The 9,694-nt window shown below is 37.8% G+C and overlaps 1 long non-coding RNA gene across 1 annotated transcript; it reads right to left on the minus strand.

Moving 5' to 3' along the window:
* Window positions 1-5,993: 5,993 nt before the first annotated feature.
* LOC137173440 (uncharacterized) lies at window positions 5,994-8,888 on the minus strand. The gene is made up of 3 exons (XR_010925186.1): window positions 8,493-8,888; window positions 7,300-7,369; window positions 5,994-6,867 (listed from the first exon to the last, which is right to left on the minus strand). It is a non-coding gene; the product is annotated as an uncharacterized lncRNA (long non-coding RNA).
* Between the last annotated feature and the right edge of the window lie 806 nt (window positions 8,889-9,694).

Below are 9,694 nucleotides of genomic sequence, written 5' to 3' on the forward strand. Positions count from 1 at the left end.
TCTTGGTGTGCAATATCAGGGCTCCCCAGGGGACTGTTCACCCTCTAGACATCAGATCTCAGGTACATCTCTGAATCATGTCATCTGCAGCAATTCTTGGATGACCAAGGAGATTGTGGTGGACTTTAGAAGGAAGACGGCCCCACCTGCTCCAGTATGTATCAGTGGGAGTAATGTGGAGACGGTTAACACTTAAATACCTGGGCGTTCATCTGAATATCTGATGTTGACCTAACCTTAGCCAAGTGCTGCCAGTGCCTAAACATAAGCATGAAAAGTTTACCGATGCTGTAGTTTCTACTAGTAGATATTATACTGCAAGACCAGATATTTTGGTGGAAAAAAATTAATATGTTGTCTCTGAAAATTTCACTCATACGTTCACTATCAACATTTTTGCAACTTGCCAAATACGTTAATTAACAACATTGACAAGCTGTCAAATAAACGTAATGGAGTAGAAAGTACAATATCTCCATCTGAGATGTAGTGGAGTGGAAGTATAAAGTAGCATAAAATATAAACACTTAAGTAAAGTACAAGTACCTTAAAATTGTACTTGAGTACTTAATTGCATTCCACCACTGCCTATAGCCATAGCACATCCCAGTCCACATACTTTTTGTACTTCTGGTTTGAGGCTGTTTTTAATGGTTTGGACTCCTTCGATCCAGTCATCATCCTAATAATACAGCATACACTGATATGTCAGACAGTAGTCTTCTAACTTTGTAGCAACAGTTTGTGGGAACGCCCTTGTCTTCCTCTTTGCTAGTTTGTATATATTCTTGTTAATATCAAGTTAATATTCTCCCATTGACACTGCATTGCCAGTCAAACACTGTATGTGTGAAAAACATGACCCAACTCCATTTAATATGATTTATTTTTGGTTCCAGGTTCAACTCCAAAAAAGAACAACTCTGCTATTACTGTTTTAGTTCATTTTACAACATAAGATCATAATGATTGATTTTAAAGTTGATATAAAATGGCATACATTTTAAACAGATACTTTAATGAATGGAATGAATAGTAAATCAGAAGAAAATGTTCAGAGTAGCTCTGTTGCCTTGATGTGTTGGTTATGCTGCAACATCTTCCTCCATGTCTTGAAATCTGAGCTTTCAAATCTCGAGGACTGGAGGACAACTGATCTTCCGCTGCAGTGGAGAGAGGGTGAGGGGGAAAGTGATAATAGAAAGAAAGGGGAACAGTTAGACAAAAAAGTGCAGGCTCTTTACTGCATATATGCTCATTTGCTTAATTGTTAGTTGGATAGACTTTTCAAGTATTTGTATTTTTGGAGTACGTTGTAAAGACAGTGGAGCTGAGAGAGAGAGCTGCTGTGGTTGAATGAGCTAGAGCGTAAATGAAGAGATGGAGCCATATTCAGACCAATACAGTCTAAATACTGCCTTGTGTACATGGTTTAAAGTCGGAGGGAGGACGTCAGGTTAGATGAAGGAAATAGAGACGCAGGACTCTGACACCAGTGACCTGGCTTTGCGTCCTGAATCCCACCTTGTTAGTTTTATGGAACAAAGGCAGTTTGGTTAAGGTTGGGTTAATAATCATGTGCTTCAAGTCATTGCAGAGTTTTTTTTTCGTATTAAACCAAGACCATGATGTTTCCCTAACCTTAGCCAAGTGCTGCCAGTGCCTAAACATAAGCATGAAAAGTTTAATGATGCTGTAGTTTCTACTAGCAGATATTATACTGCAAGATCAGATATTTTGGTGGAAAAAAAGAACTACGTTGTCTCTGAAAATTTCACTCGTACGCTCACTATCAACATTTTTGCAACTCGCCAAATACGTTAATTAACAATTAATTAACAATTCTTTCCTTTTTCTCTTTATGTCGACAGAAAACATAAGTCAGCCAGCATTACGTTAGTGGCAAAACGTATTTGCTCTTGCAATTCAGTAGTATATGAACATAATTTCTAGGAGACAGGGCTGCAAAGATCCACCAACATAGTAGACTCTTAGTCTTGTTTCATGGCAGATCCTTACCTTCCACAGCCGCTGTTTCAGCCAATTGGAGACTGGTGTGATACACAACCATCTCTTCCGTGTTTTAATCCTGGAAACAGGAAACAGAGAAATAAAACCATGAGACATTGCCTTAATATTAGATCATTTGGCTGATGCTCTTTTCCAGAAAACCTCTAATTAAACATTCGCTTAGGAGTTTCTCTCTGTTGAATCTTTTATCATTTCAAAAATGCCCCTGTGCAAACACATAGAAGCAAGTGACGCTCAATGATCCAGTTATATCATATATTTGGATCTGTATAGAATTTAACCACAATAAAACAATGATTTTAGTAGCAATAACATTTTTGTTCAGGGTGGAGCCCACGGTGTCGGAAAGAAGAGGAGAAAAACATCAGAATGACTGTTTTTCAGTAGATTACAGGAAATGACAATGGAAAAAGAATATTTGTGTGAGCACTTTTAAAGATGTACTTACACGTAGGCATGTTTCTTACAACCCCGTCTAGGAAGCTGTTCATAACACTCTTTAATTGGCCTCGGTGATATGTCACTAACTTCAGTACAGCAGGGTACCGCTACAAATGCACTCACTGAAAACAGACCATCACACACATACATTACTCATTTTACTGAGTAATGACTATATTGTCATTACTCAGTAAAACCTTTGGTAGTTGTTTATTTATCAAGATAGTAAGCACACATTTTTACACACTGAGAGGTACCCAGACAAGTGCATAAGTCTTCTTACAGAAGTGGTACACTATGAAGTCAGAGGTTCCTCAACCAAAAATTAAAATGAAATTGTTAATACGCTTTCCATGTAATGGTATAACAAAAGAAATTGCTCAAATGTTACGTTGATCTGTATTATAAAAAACAAAACAAACAAAAACAAAAACAGTAAAAAATGGGAAGTGGATTTCATTTTTTTAATTCAGCAAAGCAAAGACCAATACAGTCAAAGCAAAATAATGCATTTCTTTATCCTGTTATCAAACAAGTCGAGTCTGCAAAAAGGAAATTAAATATTCGGTTCAGCAGGTGGACAAAAACATGTGGAAGTACATAATTGCTTGCAAACATATTCACCGCAGCAACTTTATATGTGTCACTGATAAGTTTTTAGCTTGTTCCACTGCCCCCAGTTGGCCAAAACTCATCAAGTAATGCAGGTCTTAAGTAGTTGCACAAATTATTCATTTGTGCTCTACGATTAATTAGTTCATGTTCTCCACACAATAATTTGTGGTAGTAACTGACAGTAATTAACAGAAACTTGCATAAATCGATATGTCGTCATATGTTTAAAATAAAGCAGAGGTAAACACAACAATAAAAAAAGCTTATAAAGGAAAATGCACCATAATAACCTGTAACTTCACTTCCTCCTGCTACACTAACTTGACATTGACTGTAAGTAATTAACATCAAGGCCAGAGCCATAATCACATTAACAAACAATCCTGTTTGTTAGTTTTGTTGAAGAATATTTGACTATTATTATTTTCTTACCCTATATTCAAAGCAATGCAAAAAAAACATGAAGAGTCATACCTTGTGATGCAAAGGACATCACAACAGCCAGGGTGAGCAGACAAACCCAGAGAGTCTTCTTCATATTCAAATACTGCACGGCACAAAAACTGACCCTGGATCTCAGCTGTAAACGTCTCCTTGATTCAGTTACTAACGGTTCAACTTGCCAAAGTCTTATGATGACTGAACCATAGCGTTTTGATCTTATATACTGCAGCTTCACACTAAAAGAGGAACCACCCTTTTATGCACAATGTTTCTGGGGAGGCTCACATAAACCCTGACGGTTGTCGACTTTGTTGATCATGTCCATATATGTTCAGGTTTGTTCTGTATCTCAGACCGAGGTTCATCCTCTTCACTGATGACACTGTCTTTTCTGTGGTTTACTGTTACATTCACATGTTGCTGATGCTCACATCCAAAATGAACAACAATTCTTATCATCATGACAAGTTTTCACTGAACCCGCTTTCTGGAACGGACCCTCATAGTAATAGATTAAAGGGTGACAACTAAAGCTGCAGCATTTAGCTGATTAGTTGAATGACAGAAAGTTAATTGCCATTATTTTGATAACCAATTACTTGTTTTGAGAAATAATGCCAAAATTCTCTGATTCCAGCTTCTCAAATGTGAATATTTTCTGGTTTCTTCAGTCTTCTATGATAATAAACTGAATATATTTGGGTTGTGAACTGTTGGCCGGGATTAAAGAAGACATTTGAGTCACCTTGGGCTTTTGGAAATATAGTTCGACAGAAAAGTGCAAGATATTTACTGCATACTAGTTGATTTGGTTCATTGTAAGTTGGATAGACTTTAAGTATTTGTATTTTTGGAGGAAGTTGTAAAGACTGGAGCTGAGAGAGAGAGCTGCTGTGGTTGAGTGAGCTAGATTGCCTTTAATACAATCCAGCCCAGGCTGCTGAGGGAAAAACTGGAGGTTATGCAGGTGGACGTCCCCATGATCTCATGGATCAAGGACTACCTAACGGGCAGACCACAGACTGTGAGGCTACAGGGCTGTGTGTCTGCACTCCTGGTGTGCAATATCAGGGCTCCCCAGTGGACTGTTCACCCTCTACACATCAGATCTCAGGTACATCTCTGAATCATGTCATCTGCAGCAATTCTTGGATGACACTGCCACTGTGGGATGTGTGGAGGATGGACAGGAGGGGGAGAATAGACACCTGATGGACCACTTTGTGAAGTAGTGCAGGGAAAACCACCTGTATATACGTGGCCAAGACCAAGGAGATTGTGGTGGACTTTAGAAGGAAGAAGGCCCCACCTGCTCCAGTATGTATCAGTGGGAGTAATGTGGAGATGGTTAACACTTAAGATGCTTTCCATAGTAATGGAAAAACAAAAAAAATGTACAAATGTTACGTTAATGTGTATTATAAATGCTCTAAACCTACTGAAAGTCATGTTTAGTTTCATTGACAGAGACCTGAAATGATAAATAATCTTTACTACAAACTTCACTAGAGCAGAGTCCTTTAAGTCCTCATCTTTAATTGGTGTTTACATCCAGCATCTTTTAAGGAGAAAATTAACTGTAAATAGGTACGTAGATTCAATTATTCTTTTATGAGGAAAATATACAGAGTAGGCAGCCCCAACAACCACTGTAAATAACATAGGGGACCTTGTATGTTGCTTTGAGTGCACAGTAACAACTGTAGGCGACTCACATGAGTGTATCAACATTTTTACTCTTTTCTCACATCTAAATTTTGGCAGATGGACCGTTAGAGGAAACTGTTTAGAGAGATAATTTTTAAGGCGTTTTACTTTAGATGGTGAAAATATAGATACAGAAGACAAGATGGGAGGGCGAGAATAGGATGACATGCACAATCAAAATGGGGTGTTGTGGTTAAATGGTGTTTTAACCACTCGGCCACGAGGACGCCACAACCCTGCTTTTGTTGTTGTAATGCACAGTCTGTCTTGTTTTCTCCTGTTCTGTATTAATAATAATTCATTTAATTAATTAATGTTAATATGAATTAATAATAGACAAAAGCATGCCAAGATATACACAAGAAACCATAATATAATTATCTTAGAAGACACAACAAATAATATATTACTAATGATAAGAGGAAATCTAGGGGATCTTGTCCCATCTCCTACTGTATCTTCATATGGGTTTAAGCTTAATAACAATAACAACTTTATTTGTATAGCACCTTTCATACAAAAAAGAAATGCAGCTCAAAGTGCTTTGTAGCAAAAGAAATGACATGCACCAAGTGCTTCTCATCAACAAAGACTTAAGCATCATAAAATGAACATAAAAACATGTAAATTTACATAAGAGGGAAAATAAAACAATCTTGATTTAAGATAAAATAAAGTGAAAATGGGACACATAATAAAGTAAAATGATTTTGATAACCAATTAATTGTTTTGAGTCATTTTTTAAGAAATAATGCCAAAATTCTCTGCTTCCAGCTTCTCAAATATAAATATTTTCTGGTTTCTTCAATCTTCTATGATAATTAAGTGAATATCTTTGGGTTGTGAACTGTTGGTCGGGATTAAAGAAGACATTTGAGTCACCTTGGGCTTTGGGAAACACTAACTAAAGCTGTCAAATAAACGTAATGGAGTAGAAAGTACAATATCTCCATCTGAGATGTAGTGGAGTGGAAGTATAAAGTAGCATAAAATATAAACACTTAAGTAAAGTACAAGTACCTTAAAATTGTACTTAAGTACTTAATTGCATTCCACCACTGTCTATAGCCATAGCACATCCCAGTCCACATACTTTTTATACTTCTGGTTTGAGGCTGTTTTTAATGGTTTGGACTCCTTCGATCCAGTCATCATCTTAATGCTACAGCATACACTGATATGTCAGACAGTAGTCTTCTAACTTTGTAGCAACAGTTTGTGGGAACGCCCTTGTCTTCCTCTTTGCTAGTTTGTATATATTCTTGTTAATATCAAGTTAATATTCTCCCATTGACACTGCATTGCCAGTCAAACATTGTATGTGTGAAAAACATGACCCAACTCCATTTAATATTATTTATTTTTGGTTCCAGGTTCAACTCCAAAAAAGAACAACTCTGCTATTACTGTTTTAGTTCATTTTACAACATAAGATCATAACGATTTGTTTTAAAGTTGATATAAAATGGCATACATTTTAAACAGATACTTTAATGAATGAAATGAATAGTAAATCAGGAGTTCTGAGTTGCTCTGTTGCCTTGATGTGTTGGTTATGCTGCAACATCTTCCTCCATGTCTTGAAAGCTGAGCTTTGAAGTCCAGAAAGGTGGACAACCAAATTTTCCCTGCAGTGGAGAGAGGGTGAGGGGGAAAGTGATAATAGAAAGAAAGGGGAACAGTTAGACAGAAAAGTGCAGGATATTTACTGCGTACTATTTGATTTGGTTTCTTGTAAGTTGGATAGACTTCAAGTATTAGTATTTTTGGAGGATGTTGTAAAGACAGTGGAGCTGAGAGAGAGAGCTGCTGTGGTTGAGCGAGCTAGAGTGCCAGCCTGGGCTGGATTGTATTAAAGGCTGGAAAAACAAAAAAGTGTACAAATGTTACGTTAATCTGTATTATAAATGCTTACACATGAGTCACCAAGCATTACGTTACTGGCAAAATGTATTTGCTGTTGCAATTCAGTAGTATATGAACATAATTTCTAGGAGACAGGGTTGCAAAGATCCACCAACATAGTAGACTCTTAGTCTTGTTTCATGGCAGATCCTTACTACCTTTATCTGCTGTTTCAGCCACTTGGAGTTTGGATAGATACACATTCATCCCATCCATGTTTTAACCCTGGAAAAAGGAAATAGAGAAATAAAACCATGAGACATTGCCTCAATATTTGGTCATTTGGCTGGTGCTCTTTTCCAGAAAACCTTAGCTTAAGAGTTTCTCTCTGTTGTTGTTAACTCATAAGAGTTGGGAATCTTTTATCATTTCAAAAATGCCCCTGTGCAAACACATAGAATCAAATGACACTCAATGATCCAGTTATATCATATATTTGGATCTGTAAAGAATTTAACCACAATAAAACAAAGATTTTAGTAGCAATAACATTTTTGTCACTTTCAGGATGGAGCCCACAGTGTCAGAAAGAAGAGGAGAAAAACATCAGAGTGACTATTTTTCAGTAGATTACAGGAAATGACAATGGAAAGAGAATATTTGTGTGAGCATGTTCAAAGACGTGCTTAAAGGTAGGCGTGTTTCCAACAACCCCGTCTAGGACGTTGTTCATAACACTCTTCAATTAACAGTTCGAATCAATTGGCCATTGTACTTTGTTGCCAGTTGCAGTGCAGCACTCTGGAGGTATAAATATACCCGATGAAAACTGTGCAACAAACCATTACACACATATACAGACATTATTCAGTAATACCTTTGGTATTTGTTTACTTAGCAAAATAGTAAATACACATTGTTACATACAGAGAGGTACCCAGACAAGTACATAGGTCTTCTTACAGAAGTGTTGGAAATCAGACTTCATCCAGATCTTAAAATTAAAATGTTAAGATGCTTTCCATAGTAACTGAAAAACAAAAAAATGTACAAATGTTACGTTAATCTGTATTTTAAATGCTCTAAACCTACTGAAAGTCATGTTTAGTTTCTTTTTTTTTTTTTTTTTTCTTTTTTGTGTTTTTTGGTCTTTTTGTGTTTTTATGTTCATTGGGGTTTCCTGGTTTGCACTTCTGTTTAGTCCTTCTGGTCATGTGGGTTTTCTTGTTGTATTTGGGTGATGGGTTTGGACTGCCCTTTGTTGTTTGGCCTGGCATATTGTGTACTTGGGTTTGGGTTCATGGTGGTTCTTGGACAGGTTGGTGTGGGTTGTATTTGGAGTTTTGTGTTTTTTGTGTTTTGGTTTTGTTGCTGTGTTTCCCTTGTGTGTTCATGTGCTCCTCCTCACCTGCCCTGCATCACCCTCATTAGCCCTGCTCTACTCTGTCTTCCCCACACCTGCCCTGTATCAGTCTCGTCAGCCCTGCCCTGCCTCCTGTGTTTCCCTCAGCCAATCACTCCCAGCCTGCTCTTGTGTCTCGTCACCTGTTCCCCATTCCCTGATTAGTTTAGTCTGTATTTAAGGTCTGGTTTTGAATTGAGTCTTTGTTGGATCATTTGTTCTGTGCAGCTTGTCCTGTCCTGTCCTGTCCTGTCCTGTCCTGTCCTGTCCTGTCCTGTCCTGTCCTGTCCTGTCCTGTCCTGTCCTGTCCTGTCCTGTCCTGTCCTGTCCTGTCCTGTCCACCTCAAGATTAAAGGTTTTCGTCTGCCCTGCAATCTCTCTGCATGCTGGTCTCTGCAATTGCGTCCATTCCTGCTACTCAACCTGACAACCTGCAATGATAAATAATCTTTACTACAAACTTCACTAGAGCAGGGTCCTTTAAGTCCTCATCTTTAATTGGTGTTTACATCCAGCATCTTTTAAGGAGAAAATTAACTGTAAATAGGTACGTAGATTCAATTATTCTTTTATGTGGAAAACATACAGAGTAGGCAGCCCCAACAACCACTGTAAATAACATAGGGGAGCTTGTATGTTGCTCTGAGCACACAGTAACAACTGTAGGCGACTCACATGAGTGTATCAACATTTTTACTCTTTTCTCACATCTAGATTTTGGCAGATGGACCGTTAGAGGAAACTGTTTAGAGAGATAATTTTTAAGGCGTTTTGCTCTAGATGGTGACAATATAGATACAGAAGACAGGATGGGAGGAAGAGAATAGGATGACATGCACAATCAAAATGGGGTGTTGTGGTTAAATGGTGTTTTAACCACTCGGCTACGAGGACACCACAACCCTGCTTTTGTTGTTGTAATGCACAGTCTGTCTTGTTTTCTCCTGTTCTGTATTAATAATAATTCATTTAATTAATTAATGTTAATATGAATTAATAATAAACAAAAGCATGCCAAGATATACACAAGAAACGATAATAAAATGATCTTAGAAGACACTTTAATACAATCCAGCCCAAGGCTGCTGAGGGAAAAACTGCAGGTTATGCAGGTGAACGTCCCCATGATCTCATGGATCAAGGACTACCTAACGGGCAGACCACAGACTGTGAGGCTACAGGGCTGTGTGTCTGCACTCTTGGTGTGC

Source organism: Thunnus thynnus, chromosome 21 (assembly GCF_963924715.1).
Source record: "Thunnus thynnus chromosome 21, fThuThy2.1, whole genome shotgun sequence".
Lineage (NCBI taxonomy): Eukaryota > Metazoa > Chordata > Actinopteri > Scombriformes > Scombridae > Thunnus > Thunnus thynnus.